Raw genomic sequence first — 17491 nt, forward strand, 5'->3', positions numbered from 1 at the left:
TGTCAGTGCAATAAATAGATAAAATGATATAAATTGTGAGAGTAGTTGTCAAAGCAATAACTTGAAAATAATAAGATAAATTATGATAGTGAGAAACTGGGATCCCCAACGTGGATATTCAATAGAATGCTAAGTGCTTACAAGGTATAAAAAAGAATAGGTGATTGTCGATGCATTAAATTGCAATGAATATCTTACCAAGCTTAACTTCTATATTTAATAAAAGACTTAAACATGCACATTATCCACACCTTTCGATGATGGCAATGGAACACTATTAAGAACAAGTGGATTAAATTCCTATAATCCTCATGCAACTTCAGTTGTCATGCTTGTTAGCTTGAACTGTCACTGCACCTTCTAGTATCAGTGACCGCTATAACTTTCCATGCTAAAAACATTCAAACCCAAAGATTAAAAGTAGATGCAAGATTGAATAAAATAAAATTTAACCCAGAAATCATATGTACTTCCATACTAACATGAAATTGAAAGTAATCACCAGCGTTAGAAAGGAAAAATAAAAGAAACAAGTGGAGAATACTATTCCTAGACAACTCGACTTGAATCTATCAATTCTTTCTTGTGTCGCGTTCAGGGCTCCTCATCAAAAGCTAAGTTGCATCCTTTTCACGTCAGTTCACCCGTCGGAGCTTAAGCCACCATAGCTGAAAGCTTTAAGGGATAGTTAAAGAAGATGATCCAAAAAGCTCTCCTTTTTCTTTTCTTTTTTGAATATTTATATATTTTTCCCAAATAGCCCAAGTGTCCTTTTTATCAGAATCATGCTACCTCTGTACATACAAGTTAGCTGTAACAGAATTGATAGCTGACGCATTTTTGTTCCTATTCGAATAGGTGTCAGATACGGTGACAATTCTGGGCGTAATCTGAAATTACTCATGCATCGTCATCAGTACCAAAATATGATAAAATTGAGGGTATATAAGCCAAGATCCACTGATTCGTAAAATGTAAATTACTGAACTGAAAATACTAAAATATGTGCTAAAGATAACTAAATGGGAACAAATTAACCAATAAGTAGAAAAAAAAACATATGTTCTTTCTAGTAATATCAAGTATCAAACAATACAAAATACAACACTAGTGAATAAAACACAACTTAGCCTTTCCTTAGTTGAATCTTAATCAACTATTTACCATAACAATTCACCAATCTAGGCCTTGGCAACATCCACTATTTTGTAACAAGGTGAGTGAGTGTTCTAAAGTGTGCAAACTTAGTAAGCTTATCAATCACCACTAAAATGAAATTGGAACCTTTAGAAAAGGATAAACCTTCAACAAAATCCATGCAAACTACCTCCTAAGCACCTATAGGAATAAGTAAAGGCTAAAGTAATCATTAATAGTTTATGTGCTTTCTTTTATTTCTTTGGTAAACATCACACTAGTATATGTGCTTTCTCACTGGTTCTATCATTCTAGCCCAGAAAAAAATAGGATTTAGGTATTTCGTAAGTAACCTAGATGCTAGAATGGCCTCTTTTGGGGTGAATCATACAATTTCTCAACTCTTTTAGCCCTTAATTACTTATTGCTACCAACATAAACCTTTCCCCTATTCTTAAGGACCCCATTTGTGAGAGTATAGTGTGTAACACTAATAAAATAATGGTAAGATGAATGATATTTTCTGAGCCATTTCATCACCAATATATATGTCTTATTATCTCAATTAACCATATTGGAACTGTAGTGACATAACTGATAGTTGTTAAAGAAGCATTGTCTTCAAACTACCTTGATAGAGCATCAACAAACTTATTCAGTATTCCCTTCTGGTATTTTATCTTATAGTCCAAGCCAAGTAGTTTGGTTAATCCTTTTTTTTGTATAGTAGTTGTCAATTTTTGTTCTAATCGGTATTTTAAGGCCTCATGCTCTTTGTTCTTATCACAAAAGTTCCCATTTCAAGGTAGTGTCTCTACTTACTAACCACCATTAAGATTTCTAGGTACTCTTTCTCATAAATGGATAGGTTAGAGTGTTTTAGCCTTAGTACCTTGCTCATGTAGGTGAATAACCTCTCATCTTGAGTCCAAAAAGCTCTAATTCTATTGCTACAATCATTTGTCTCAGAGTAGAATGTCTTAAAAAACTTATACAAGGCTAACAAAAAGGCAAATACCATTGCTTATTTTAATTTTTCAAAATCTAAAATAGCTTCAGGGGTTCATTTGAAAGGCAGCTTTTCTTAGAATATTAGTCAAAAGCTTGTTAATAGAACCATAGTTTCTTACAAATTTACTATAATAGAAAGTAAGGCTTAGGAAACCTCTTAGTGACTTGAAGCTTCTGAGAAATGGCTAGTTACCATGGCATCTACCTTGGAAGGATCTATTGATACTCCTTCTGTAAAAATAATAAACCTCAAATACTTCACTTTTTATTGGCAAAAAGAAGACTTTGTCCTCTTTGCATACAATTTGTTGAGCCTCAATAGATCAAAAATAGTTTGTAAGTGAAGAATATGCTTAGTTAATGTAGTGTTATACACTAAAATGACATCAAAGAATACTAACACAAGCTTTCTTAGATAGGTGTCATTCATAAGCAATTAAAAGCTGGCAAGTGCATTAGTTAGTCTAAAAGGCATTACCTTAAACTCATAATGCCCTCGATGAGTTCTGAAGGAATTCTTTTGAATGTCTTCCTCCTGTATCCTAATTTACCATTACCCTAATCTCAAATATATTTTTGAGAAGTAGGTGGCACCTGCAAGCATCCAATATATCATCAATCATAGGAATAGGAAACTTGTCCTTAATAGCCATAGGATTAAGTTGTTTGTAGTCTACATAAAAACTCTAAAAGCTATCTTTCTTGATTAGAAAGCATGGAGAAGCAAAGGGACTCTTATTGGTCTTTATGATGAAACAAAACAACATTTCTCTAATTTGCCTCTCAACTGCAGTTTTTTTGGCTAATTAAAATAAAGAATATCTTTAATAAGTCTAGGATAATTCTTGAATCTTTAGGATATGTGAAACATCCCACATCCTACCCAATCGCTGGATCCGAGATGCGAGATGTCACATTCATTACCAGAGCAACTACAACTCCCTATTAGATTAAATTCTTAATTATAATATGTTAATTAATCAAATCTGGGTTATAAACGGGCTTATGAAAGCTCTTATGATTAATTGATGTTGATTAAGAGACTAAAATGTAAACTTTTACAAAGTACCAAATTGACGTTGCAACCACGAGGGAATCACGTCACGACATCAAAGGAAGAAGCTCAATCTTACGACTTCAATCAAGATGTGTCGTGAATTCAAGAACAAAATGCTGATGTCACGACTTTAGTAGAGGACGCCATGATGTTGGAGGCAAGGAAATTAAATGTTATGACTTCAACAAGGGAGAACATAACACTTCATGCCCGTTACGGTCTCCCGACCCAAACTATAAGGCATTACGACAATAAACCTTGAACGTTTATCATAAATCAATCAAAAACAAATAAATAAATCATAACATTCATTTCCATGCTATTCAATCAAATCATGACCTAAATCAAGCTTACGAAACATTTAAAGCAAATCAGAAACAATTTTGGATTAAAATGAAACTTTTAAAAAAATTTGAGTAAAAAGTGAAAACAGGGGTCACATGGATGTGTGACAAGGCTTAGCCTATATGGCTCAAGAACATGGTCGTGTGGCCAAACCGTGTAGTAATTTCCACTAGTGTAACTCTGGATAACAAGGTCATGTAATTCTCTGAGCCCGTGTGGACAATCCTGCACCAAAAATCAAAGAGGCCACACGGTCATGTCATGCAATCGTGTGAGGCACACGACCGTGTAGCAAATCGTGTCCCAGGTTGTGTGTGCCCAAAAACACCTTCAAACAGAAGCCATTTCACATGCCAAAACTTAGAATCCAAGCTATGCATTAACCAACTTTTAAACTTATTCAAAATGTGCCAAAACAACACAAAATATAGCAATTCACAATCAACCTATGTGCCTAACGAGTATGCCCTCATTGGCACCACAATTTCAAACATAAACAACATCCATTCAACTAAACACAAAACATTTCAACTTGCCTATTGACATAGACATACTAAAACAACCATTAAAAGTGCCTTTAAATACAAGATCATTCATTGACCATCACATACTTCAACCAACCAACATACCAATTAAGATTTGTATCAAAACATACACTAAATTCTTTAAAAGGCACAATATATAACCATAGTACTTATACCATACATAACCAAATCCCTATTTACGTGCCACTTATAACCAGTCTAAAATAAGTGAATAGCTACCAAATGAGGTTCCAAATAGTGTGAACTCTAATGACGTTCGGATCGATAGCAAAAGTCTGACAATCTACAATGAAGTAAAACCAAATAAAGTAAGCTTATGTAAAGCTTAATCAGAAAAAAATCAAAACATCACATACCTATAAAATTTAATTATAAATCATACATAATATCAACTAAAAATCCTTTGTCATAACTCATCATTTGAACAATCCGAATTAACTAAATTTGGATTATTCATATCACCAAAACACAACATGTTAATAATTATATACTCAAATATAATCAACCAGAATAATTCATCATATTTTCTCATTCCATTTCCATTTCTATAGTTAACTATTTTGCCCGGAGAACGATATTAATATAACTTCAGATACACGGGAAGGTAATGTTCACACAAGCTAACATAATGAAATTAATCGATACACGATGCTACTCACACAAGTTTAAAAGAATCCGTAACACATGCAGGATCTCAAGCCATCAGTATGGAATCCAACACTAGTACATAATACATGCTAAATATAACATCGGTACAAAATGCTTGCTAATGAGATCACTGGAAAATAGTCCCTGCTAAATATAACATCGGCATAGAGTGTCTTCTATGCCCTAATGACATGTCATTTGTATCCTAACTATTCACTAAGTTTACACAAGCTTATTTTCTTTTTCGAGATCATTTCATGCTCAAACTTTATCTTTACATTCCATTAACATTCAATAAATCATAACATCACTAGATTTCATATAATCAATTACAAAATAAGTTGAAACATTAACAACATAATAAAGATAATGCGAACTTATCAAAATACGATAACTAAACAACATGCGATGACGACTACTCAACAATTTTTCCTTTCTTATGTTTATCGACTGACTAATTCATTTCTTGATATTATTATTCAATTAACCAATTCAATATCATAAAATATTTAAATTTGCATTTTTAACCTTTTAACAACATTTTACACTTTTACCTTAAACTTTTACATTTTATTCAATTTAATCCCTAAAACCGAAACTTCCAATTGAATCACAAATTTACCCAAACAAGGCCAGCCAAATTTTCCTTTATACATACAGCCCATAACTGTTGATAAATTAGAAGAATTTCATTAAAGATTTGTTATTTTATCATTTTAGTCTTTAAACTTAAAACTAATTAAAATCACTTTACAAAATAGTTCTATCTAACAACCAAGCTTAATAATCTTTCATCAAAATTTGAAAATGATAAACCATAAGATATACATATTTTTATCCCATGCTTGGCATATTTATCGATGATTTATCATTAGTTTTATTGAATTCGATGCTCCTAATCCTTTAATTTCATGTTTTATACTCAGAAGAGCATAAGAAAGTGAAAAGAGCAAGAAATGAGCCAAAAAAGAACAAAATAGGCTGACTTCAGTGTTCCACACGGCCTAGGCAATTCCACACGCCTGTGTTAGACACACGGGCAGGCCACACGCCGTGTGTCATAGCTGTGTCGACATTAAACCATGTCAGAATTGCACACGGCCTGAGCACCTTCACACGGGCGTGGCACACGGCCTTGTCAAGCCTAAGTCTAATTCTATTTAGAAAAGGCTAATTTTGTGGATTCCAAAGTCTATATAAACACCTTAGAAGAGGATCAAGGAGGAGACACAGAGTAGAAGGCAGAGAATACTCGAAGACAGCCATCGGAATCAGCTCGGAAGCAGGATCTACTTCAAGACTGAAGATCTCCATTCAATTTCCTTAGAAGTTCTTTGGGTTTCTTTATGTTTTTTTGTTTTCCCAATTTTGAGATGTTTTCCCCCATCACTATGAACTAAACTCCCTAAATACCCCAGGGAGATGAAACCTAAGATAGATCTTATTACTATTTGAATTATATGATAAATACTTGCTCTTATACTTAATTATGTGTTCTTAATTTTTGTTTTAATATTTTAGAATATTAATTCAAGTCTGATATGCTTATTCAGTGGAGCAAAAGTCCCTATTTAAGAGTAGATCTAGCATAATTAAGCGGAGTTGAATGCAATCCTAGACATAGGATGACATAAATTTGATTGATTAGAGTCAAATCTAATAAGGGAATCCATAGGTCGAGTTAATGCGACAATAGGGGTTTTAATTAGAAAGAGATTTCAATTAATCAACCTAGAGTCAATTGTTTTAGTCTCGAGAGAGATATTAACATAAACTAAGGATTTCTATGGATTAAGTCAAGTCAATAAATTGTCTAGTTCAGAAGTAGTAAGTGAAGTCTAGGTGGATTCTTCCATGGGTACTGTCTTCTCCATCGGTTTTCCAAAAGTATTTTCCAACTTTTATTTCTGTCGTGTTCTTAGTTAATTAAATAGTTAATTTTAGTTTAAAAACATCCTTTTAATTCTTAGGCTAGATAATAAAAAGATAGTAATTACTAGTACTTTTAGTCCTTGTGGATATGATATTTCCGGTCTCACCATAATTATACTACTGTTCGATAGGTACACTTGCCTTAGTCGAATTTTTAGTTAGTTTAACGACCAGCAAGTTTTTGGCACCGTTGTTGGGACTAAGATATTAGGAACGCTTGAATTTTATTATTTTAGTCATTTTTACTTTTATTGCAATTTACTTTTTATTTTTAGCTTAATTCCTCTTTTCTAATTTTTCTTTTTAATTGCTTCTAGCAGGTGTCTCTAGTTTATGACTAGAAGGAACCCGTCAGGACCTTTGTTTTTCGATAGTGAAATAGAGAGTACAGCTTGCAGAAACCAAAAGAGAAATAAGGCGAAGTCTACAATACATAGAGGAAGAGTAAGAGGACGTTACAGATTTTACTGAAGAGATGGCCGATAATCAGAATAATTTATTACCTCTTGTAGTTGCCGTAAATCCTATTAATCAGAATCCTTCTCCTCGTACTATGTATGATTATGCTAAGCCTACTTTAACAGGAATTGAATCGAGTATTGTTCAGTCTGCTGCTACTACAAATAATTTTGAACTGAAACCTAACACTATTCAAATGATACAACAATTTTTTCAGTTTGATGGTTTGTAGGACGAGGATCCAAACACTCATTTAGCAAATTTTCTAGAATTCTGCGATACCTTTAAGATCAATGACATTTCTTACGATGCCATTCGCCTTCAGTTGTTTCCCTTTTCATTAAAGAATAAGGCTAACAATGGTTAAACTCGTTACCACGAGGGTCAATCACCACTTGGGAACAAATGATCAAAAAATTTTTACTCAAATATTTTTCGCCGGCTAAAACGGCTAAATTGAGGAATGATATATCTTTTTTTGTGCAGATGGATTTAGAAACACTATATGATGCATAGGAGAGATACAAGGATTTATTAAGGAGGTGCCCTCACGATGGGTTACCTTTATGGCTACAAGTTCAAACTTTTCACAATGGTTTGAACCCCTCAACTAGACAGATGATCGATACAGTGGCTGGTGGAACCATAAACAACAAAACACCTGAGGAGGGTTATGAGTTCATTGAAGAGATGTCGCCGAATAATTATCAGTGGCAAGGTATGAGAACAAAGCCAACGAAATCAGCTGGTGTTTTCAACCTAGATGCAGTCACCATGTTATCAAACCAGGTAGAACACTTGAATAAAAAGATTGACGGTTTATGTGGCTCTACGCAGGTACATCTGGTGATGCAGTGTAACACGAATGGAGGTGGAATGGGCAATTCAAAATATTTATCCTTTGGTCCTAGCATGGAGAACGAGCAAATAAATTACATGGGTAATAATCTTCGACCTCAAAATAATCCTTATAGTAACACTTACAATGCAGGTTGGAGGAACCACCCAAACTTCTCATGGGGAGGCTAAGGAAATCAGAGACTACCACCCCCTCTAGGCTTCTAGCAACAGCCTTACTAGTAAAAGAAAAAGCTGAACCTTAAAGAGATGATGAAAAAGTTTATTTAAATCGCGGAAACCCATTTTCAAGACACTGAAACTGCACTTAAAAATTAAAAAGCATCGATTCAAGGGCTCGAGAATCAAATAGGACAGCTGGCTAAGATGATTTTAGAGAGACCACAAGGGAGCCTGCCTAGTAATACCGAACCCAACCCAAAAGAGCATGTGAAAGCAGTTACCCTAGGGAGTGGGAAAATGTTAATTGAATCTGAAAATAAGCTACACAAGAAGCTGATAGGAAAGAGGATGAGGAGGTAAAACCCAAAATTAGTGAAAAACCGGTGCTGAAGGAATATAAACCACCAATCTCATATCCAGCAAAGTTGAAAAAAGACCGCATGGACGTATAATTCGGTAAATTTCTTAAACTTTTTAAACAATTTCATATTAACTTACCTTTCGTTGAAGCTATCTCGCAGATGCCTACATATGCAAAATTTTTGAAGGAGATTCTAACAAATAAAAAGGATTTTGAAGAGTTGTTTACAGTAAAACTTAACGAGGAGTGCTCGGCCATACTACAAAATAAACTACCAACCAAACTGAAAGATCCAGGAAGTTTTACTATTCCTTGCTTAATTGGTAGTTTAAATGTTGAGAAGGCACTAGCTGATTTAGGCGCTAGCATAAATTTGATGCCTTACAAAATGTTCAAGGAACTTGGCCTTGAGGAACCAAAACCTACTGGGATGAGTATTCAATTAGCTGATAGATCTATTAAATATCCTAGGGGTATTATTGAAGATGTACTAGTAAAAGTAGATAAATTTATATTTCCTATTGATTTTGTTGTGCTTGACATGGATGAGGATGTCGAGGTGCCTTTAATTTTAAGTCGTCCATTTTTAGCCACTGCTAGGGCTATTATTGATGTGGGTGACGGTAAACTTGTACTTAGGGTAGGTGACGAAGAGACTATTTTTGAAATTTATGGTGCCATGAGATTTTCTAGAGAACAGGATGACTCCTGCTATTTTATTGATTCTATTGATCATGCTACTCAAGATTCGTTACAAGAAATCGTTCATAAGGACACGTTGGAACTATGTCTTGCACAAGGAGAGGAGGTAAATGACGATGATTTTTTGTTAGGTAAGACAAAAGCATAATTAAATTCTAATGAGTCTTCACTGCGACAGAAGAATTATGAGGGTATTGAGGTAAACAATGAATTGAAATTAAAACCCTCTGTTGAAGAACCTCTTAAATTGGAATTAAAGCAAGTACCGGATCACCTAGAATATGCATTTCTTGGAAATAATTCTACATTACCAGTAATTATTGCTTCAGATTTATAGCCAACCAAAAAAGACGAGTTATTTCAAGTATTGAAGGAGCATAAAGAGCTATAGCCTAGAAAATTTCTGACATAAGAGGGACCAGTCCTTCTTTTTGCACACATAAAATTTTAATGGAAGATGAATATAAATCTTGTGTGCAAGCTCAAAGACGACTGAGTCCTAACATGAAAGAAGTCGTAAAAGCTGAGGTAATTAAACTTCTAGATGCTGGAATTATTTATCCTATTTCTGACAGTTCTTAGGTGAGTCCTGTGCAGGTTGTCCCTAAGAAAGGAGGCATGATTGTTGTGGCTAATGAGAAGAATAAATTGATCCCAACACGCACAGTTATGGGATGGAGAGTTTGCATCGATTATAGAAAGTTGAAAGATGCCACAAGAAAAGATCACTTTCCCTTACCATTCATTGATCAGATGTTGGAAAGCTTATCTAGAAATATGTATTATTGCTACCTAGATGGACTCTCTGGTTACTTTCAAATCCCAATAGCTCCTGAAGACATAGAGAAAACGAAATTTACATGTCCATACGGTACGTTTTCTTATAGACGAATGCCTTTTGGATTATGTAATGCCCCTGCTACTTTTCAGTGATGCATGTTGGCCATTTTTTATGAGCTCGTAGAAGACATTATGGAGGTATTTATGGTTGACTTCTCGATATTAGGTAACTCTTTCCATCTTTGCCTTAAAAATTTAAAATGAGTCCTAACGAGATGTGAGGAAACGAACATTGTACTGAACTAGGAAAAATGTCATTTCATGGTTCGTGAAGGGATTGTGTTAGGCCACAAAATTTCTAGTAAAGGGATCGAGGTTGACAAAGCGAAAATTGAAACTATTGAGAAATTACCTCCCCCTAGTACAGTTAAGGAGCTTTTTAGGACATGCTGGATTTTATAGAAGATTTATTAAGGATTTTTCTAAAATAGCTAAGCCTTTAACGAATTTACTAGAAAGGATGTGCCTTCCGATTTCAATCAGGAATGTTTAGAAGTATTTAACACTCTGAAAGATAAATTAATTAATGCTCCGATTGTAGTTGCACCTAATTGGAATTTACCTTTTGAACTAATGTGTGATATGAGTGATTTTGCAGTAGGTGCGGTTCTTGGACAGCGAAGAGACAAGCATTTTCAACCAATTTATTATGCTAGCAAGACATTGACAGCCGCACAAGAAAACTATACGATAACTGAGAAAGAATTATTGGCTGTGGTTTTGGCATTCGATAAATTTAGACCATATTTAATATTATCTAAAGTTGTCGTATACACTGACCATTCAGCTCTTCGATATCTCCTTTCTAAATCAGATGCAAAACCTTGACTAATAAGATGGATATTATTGTTGTAGGAATTCAATTTAGAAATTCAAGATAAAAAGGGAGCAGAAAATCTTGCAGTAGATCATCTGTCCAGATTAAAAAACCCACATCTTAAGGAGCTTGATGAACATGAGATAAATGACTCGTTCCCTGAAGAACAACTCTTTGCTATATCTAACTCTGAGGTATCTTGGTTTGCAGACATTGCCAATTATTTAGCTGCTAACGTTACACCAAAAGGGTTGACACATCAGCAAAAGAAGCGATTCTTTATTGATGTTAAAAACTACTTTTGGGAAGATCCTTTTTTTTCCATATATATGCAGGTCAAGTCATTAGAAGATGCATTACAAAGTCAGAAGCAATTAAAATCTTGGAACATTACCACTCAGAACCGACTGGAAGACATTACAGTAGGACTAGAACCGCACATAAAGCACTCAATCAGGTTTTTATTGGCCCACACTATTCAAAGACGCCAACAGGTATGTTACTTCTTGTGATAAATGCCAACGAAGAGGTAATATCTCCAAACATGACGAAATGCCTCAAATGTATATACTTTCACATGAAATATTTGATGTATGGGGCATTGATTTTATGGGTCCATTCCCTAGCTCATTTGGGAATAAATATATCTTAGTAGCCATTGATTATATGTCCAAATGGGTGGAAGTCCAAGCTTTACCTACTAATGATGCTAGAATGGTGGTGAGGTTCTTTAAGAAGCTCTTCTCTCGATTTGGAACACCTAGAGGTACTCATTTTTGTAATGCTCAATTTGATAAAGCCCTTAAGAAATATGGAGTTTACCACAGAACAGCTACCCCTTACTATCCTCAAACTAGTGGACAAGCTGAAGTAGCAAACTGAGAGCTTGAATGTATCTTAGAAAAGACTATAGAGTCAAATGGGAAGGATTGGGCAATGAAAGTAGATGATGCTTTATGGGCCTATAGAACTGCTTTTAAGACCCCCATAAGAACATCTCTTTACAGACTTGTTTATGAGAAAAGTTATCATTTACCGTTTTAACTAGAACACAAAGCATTCTGGGCTATAAAGTTTCTAAACTTTAATCTCAAACTTGCAGGTGAGAAAAGGTTGATGTAGTTGAACGAGCCAAATGAATGGCGAGCTAATGTATATGAGAATTCACGATCATACAACGAAGCAACGAAGCACCGCCATGATGCTCGATTAAAGCAACACAAGAAATTTGTAGCTAGAGATCCTGTCCTGCTAAACAAAACAAGGCTCAAATTATTTCCTGAGAAGTTAAAATTACGATGGTAAGGTCCATTCGTAGTCCAAGTCGTTTTTCCATATGGCACAGTAGAGGTAAGGCATCAAACCCATGACATTTTCATGGTAAACGGATATCGTTTTAAACTTTATAAAGGTGAGGATTTTAAAGATTATAGAGAGGAGCTACGGCTCCGTAAACCTGCCTAAATATGCCCACAAGGTAAAGTCGAGCTTAGACTTTAAATAAGCGCTCCTCAGGAGGCAACCCGAGCACTAACCCCACAAAATAAGTTTATTTTTCTTTCATTTTTCATGTTTTAAATGCAAGTATTTTTGACACACACATGGCCTAACACACGGGCTTATCCTAGGTCATGTGCTCACCTCGGGTTGGAGACATAGGCATGCCTTAAGCCGTGTAAACTCTTAAAGCCTTAGTATTTGTATTCGACAATGAAGAACATGGCCTGGACACACGGACATGTCCATGGCCATGTTAAAATAGGACACACATTTTCCCAAAGTGACACATGGGTTGCGATAACTAGCCGTGGTCGTGCGATAATTATGTAAATCTGGTAATTTACTACACAATGGTAAAACGAGGGTAAAATGGTAATTCTGTAAATCGAGGGTAAAACGGTAATTCTGTAAATCGAGGGTAAAACGATAATTATGTAAATCTGGGGTAAAATGGTAATTATGTAAATTAGGGGTAAAACGGTAATTCTATAAATCGAGGGTAAAATAGTAATTTCAGAACCGAGGGTAAAGCGGTAATTCTATAAATCGAGGGTAAAAGCGGTAATTTTACAAATCGAGGGTAAAAGCGGTAATTCTATAAATCGAGGGTACTTTGGTAATTTTACAAGTCGAGGGTATTTCAATAATTTTACTGTGTCGAGGGTATTTCAGTAATTTCACAAATTAGGGGTATTTTGGTAATTTTACAAACTAGGGGTATTTTGATAATTTTACAAACTAGGGGTATTTTGATAATTTTACAAACTAGGGGTATTTTGGTAATTTTATAAACCAATGGTATTTTAGTAATTTTACAAAGCGGTATTTTGGTAATTTTGTAAACCAAAGTATTTTAAACATGGATAACAATACTAATGGCTCTAAAGCCCATTCTCGGCCCAAATGGGCCTACACTCGTGTGGCCCTTTTAGCCCAAATCTAGCCACAAATATTAGATTCACCTAGCCTAGCCCAAATTTACTACACAATCAAACAACTTATCCAATTGGGCTTGTAGGCCCATTAGGCCCACATGACCCTTTCGACCCATCATGGCCAAGTAGCCATCCTCTGACTAGAGTAGTAAGAAATACACACGATAGGAGGCTGAGTTAATCCACACTCCGAGCACTCTTAGCCGACGCCCAACCCAAACGAGCACGCCATACAATGAAGGGATCACCAAGAAAGGTACATTGACTCTCTTCATGGTTCCTCTATTTAAAGCCGACTTCACAACCACTCTTATGTTAGCTTCCGATGTGGGATCCTCCAACATTAGAGTTTAAATTCAACACCAACTCTTGCCGCCCTGTTAGCAAAATAAATGCTCCTTGCTTGCCATGGGATTCAACCTATGCCTCCCTTAAATGCTCCACACGCTACTTGCCACTAAGCCACAAGGCTTTTTGTGTCATATTTTATCCCCAATTAATTATAAGGTCTAAAGGCCAAAGTCCAGTTCCTTTAAAAAAAACAAAATAAATTGCAAGAGCCAAGGCTTGAACCCAGGCTCCCATACAACCTTAATGACACCACAACCACTAGACTACAAGCTTCCTTGTGTCATTTATTTAACACAATAATTTAAAACCCTCATCCAAGCATCCGGTTTTTTTTCACTTAATACCAAAATTTTTGCTAAAGCCCAAGTTTGAACCCAAGATTTCTCCAACACTTCTCAAAGCCATTAACCACTAATAGCAAACATTTAATTGTTTCATTTCATTGCACAATTAAATACCTATATACAACCTCCTTACGGACCCCCACTCAAGGCCCAATACTTCTAGGCCCAAATTGGGGTGTTACAATTATACTCTCCTTAAAAAATTAGTCCTCGAAATTTCCAACTATCAACTAACCAGTATTACTCAAGTCAAACCTCTATGCTTCGCTTACGCACTCTAATTAAAAATAATTCTTAGTACGACCCGAACATCTAATTACCAAAGTAAAGAAACATTTATCAAGCACGCATACAATTCAGTAACACATATTTAAATAAAATAAACTTGGCGATCCCGAGCTCGATGCTCCTTGGACCCACATCTAAGACATGCTCCTGTCTTCCTATGGCATTCACCCGGATGACGTCCGTTGCAGTCTTTGCAGATTGGATAGTTTGGTCGTGCCTTAACATGTTTCACAGAACGAGGCTTGGTTTTCTAAGAACTAGAATCCTTCCTTTTCTTACACTCCATGCACCACCTTGAAGCGTTTCCCTAATTTCCTTAAGTTTGGTATCCAATACTTCCTCTACCACTTGCCTTACTAACTCGGCGGTGCCTCAGTACCAAGCTCGAGTTACCGCAACCCGAAGTTGGTAGACTTTGCTTACCCTCAGAATCCATATCAATACTCTACATTACCAGTACACATATCAATTAACTACAAAGATCTCAAAAATTTTACTATTTATTCATATGTCTTATCAGAGATAGTATTTTAAAGTTTCTATTTTCACGTAATCATAGCCTAGCTACGGTCTCTCAGATTCTAGAGTTTTAGGGTTGCCCTAGTCATAATGTCATGATATGGTCTCAGTTCTATCTATAGTAATATCTTAATACAGTGTAATATGAGGAACAGAAATACTTACAGACTTGGTGCCGGGGATTCAGTGCGCCACTTCTTTCTCAATCCATTTAAAACTCGAAAACCATATTTTTGATCACCGAAAATAGAAATTTAAAAACTTTGATTTGAAAACACCCTTTATTTTGAAACTCTTGATTTAAAACAAAAAACTTGGACCATTTTAACATATATACTCTGCAAAACATCTTTAAAATGAACTTTTCAAAAACCATTTCCAAAAATACCCTTCTTAGGCCTAAATTTTTGAAAAATTTTTGGACCCGATCCACAGCCGAGTTGTTGCAACTTAGCTCTGATACCACTAAATGTAACACCCCAAACCCGGCCCAGACGTTATGGCCGAATCTGACGTGCCACATTGGAGTTGAAAATCTGAGTTTCGTTTTAGAGTTTTTAAAAGCCATATGTTTTGGTGAGTTAACAAAGTGTATGGAAGCTAAGCACCGTAGGTATCCGAGGCGGAGGAGGTGAGCCATGAAGGTCGCTAAGTACCAAGCTCTTTAATTGGATCCAATCCTAGACATGCCCACAACCATAGCCACACTTTGTCATTTCGAGTTTAAATTGTTTAAGTGGGCGTCTTTGATTAACCGATGAATCGTGGTGTTGAGATAATTTGAAAACAAGTATCATTTTGAAAACACGTCCTAAGTCTAGCCCATTTGAATAATAATTAACCAATTTTAAAGTTATTAAAATTAAAATAATCCGAAAAGAAATAAAAGAAAAGTTAAAATTGGCCTTATTACAACCCAAAAATAAATAATAGTTAAAGGAAATTAAACGAAACCAACACTTTATTTAAAGCCCAAGACGATCACCGTGGCCTCTGAATCCCTCCGCCCAAGTCCCCACATCAAGGCTCACTGCAAGGTTAAGGAAAGGGGTGAGTTTGGAAACTCAGTCTTAACAAGCCCCTTTCAGAGTCAAAACAATAACGACTGTTGGGTCTAAGCCCAAATCAATCTCAATCATGCATTGGTCAGTAGCCCTTTTCATATTTCATATTTCATATCTTGGGCCAAAGCCTTTTCATATTTCATATTCTTGGGCGAAGCCTTTTCATATTTCATACATCGGGTCAAGCCTTTATCAGAAAGCAGTATGGCCCTTAGGCCCATTTCAATGTCACATATAATTTCAATGAAAGAATGCAACCCATTTGGGAGACTACTCAACCCACCATCCGCTACTCTCCACCCGTACCAACCAACACACCATGTGGGATTAACTCGACCCACCCCGCCAAACTCTCCTTTGGCGGCATAGTGCTTTATCATATAACTTGGAGGCCTAGCCTCTTTTTAATAAGCGGGCAAAATCCCTTTCAATAAGCTGGGGCATAAGCCCTTTTGATAAGCGGGGCATAAGCCCTTTTGATAATGGGGCATAAGCCCTTTTCACTTCCTCCATCCATATAAAACCCAACCCAATGCATTTATGATTACCTCATGTGCATATCATACATATCATGTGCATAGCATACATTTCATGTGCATATCATACATACCATATTTATCAAAATCCCATGTATTAAAATCATACATAAACCCTAGGGGTATAATGGTCATTTTACCTAGGGGCAAAACGATCATTTTCATATTATAAGGGTAATCTCGTAATTTTACCAAAATTAGGGTTTCCATGTTTATTAACGATTACTAACAATCCATGGGTGCAAACAGTGATTACGGCCCATTTTTAGCGAAATCGAGTTATTGGGCCTAAAACCCTAATGGGCCCTACTTAGCCAATTTCATGCGTCTAGGCCCACTTAGCCTATATTCCATAACGGTTTTAACGGTCTTATCATGCAATTTAATAGATTTCGTTTTCTACCAATTTTACCCAAATGGGCCGAAAGCCTATTGGGCCCTATTGCGACCCTCGAGGCCCAACTTACCGTGAATGCCAAAAATCACGTTGTTACCGTTTCAATGTTTCGATCATAATCTCATCGATTCTAACTAACTAGTGAGCGTTAAGCTTGCTCACAAGTCCTCGAAATGCCGAATTTGGCATTTCGCTTTTCGGCATTCATCGCTTTAAACTATGAAAAGGGTTCGTTACACACGATTTGCGATATTCCTTGACGAGATCTCCTATGCGATTTCTCCTATAATCAACCACTTATAGATTAGACCATGTTAATATTAAACCAAATCGAAAACTACCTATTATCATCACTTACACATTCTACCACCATCCACAATGGCCCTTGGGTTCATACCTTTGTCAAGTTGATGACTAGATTTAGTCACTCCGATGATCCAAGCTTTTCACACACTCCTCGTCGGTAGCCTCTAATCCTCACTAGCACCAACAAACCAAATAACACCAAAAACCCTTTTAGCCTTAGTCGACGAGAGGGTTTTCACTTTTCTTAAACCACAAGATACAAATGGAAAGAAGGTTCAATACTTACCAAGAGATCTACTCGTTGAAGAACGTTCCAAATACCTTCCTACCCCATATCCGTTGTGAATCCAACTTAAACATGCGTGAAAATAGATCTA

General features: G+C 35.8%; 1 non-coding gene across 1 annotated transcript; it reads right to left on the reverse strand.

The window, feature by feature from the left end:
- Positions 1 to 7587: 7587 nt before the first annotated feature.
- Positions 7588 to 7694, reverse strand: LOC128294816 (small nucleolar RNA R71). Its single transcript, XR_008285123.1, has one exon. It is a non-coding gene; the product is annotated as a small nucleolar RNA R71 (small nucleolar RNA).
- Between the last annotated feature and the right edge of the window lie 9797 nt (positions 7695 to 17491).

Source organism: Gossypium arboreum, chromosome 6 (genome assembly GCF_025698485.1).
Source record: "Gossypium arboreum isolate Shixiya-1 chromosome 6, ASM2569848v2, whole genome shotgun sequence".
Lineage (NCBI taxonomy): Eukaryota > Viridiplantae > Streptophyta > Magnoliopsida > Malvales > Malvaceae > Gossypium > Gossypium arboreum.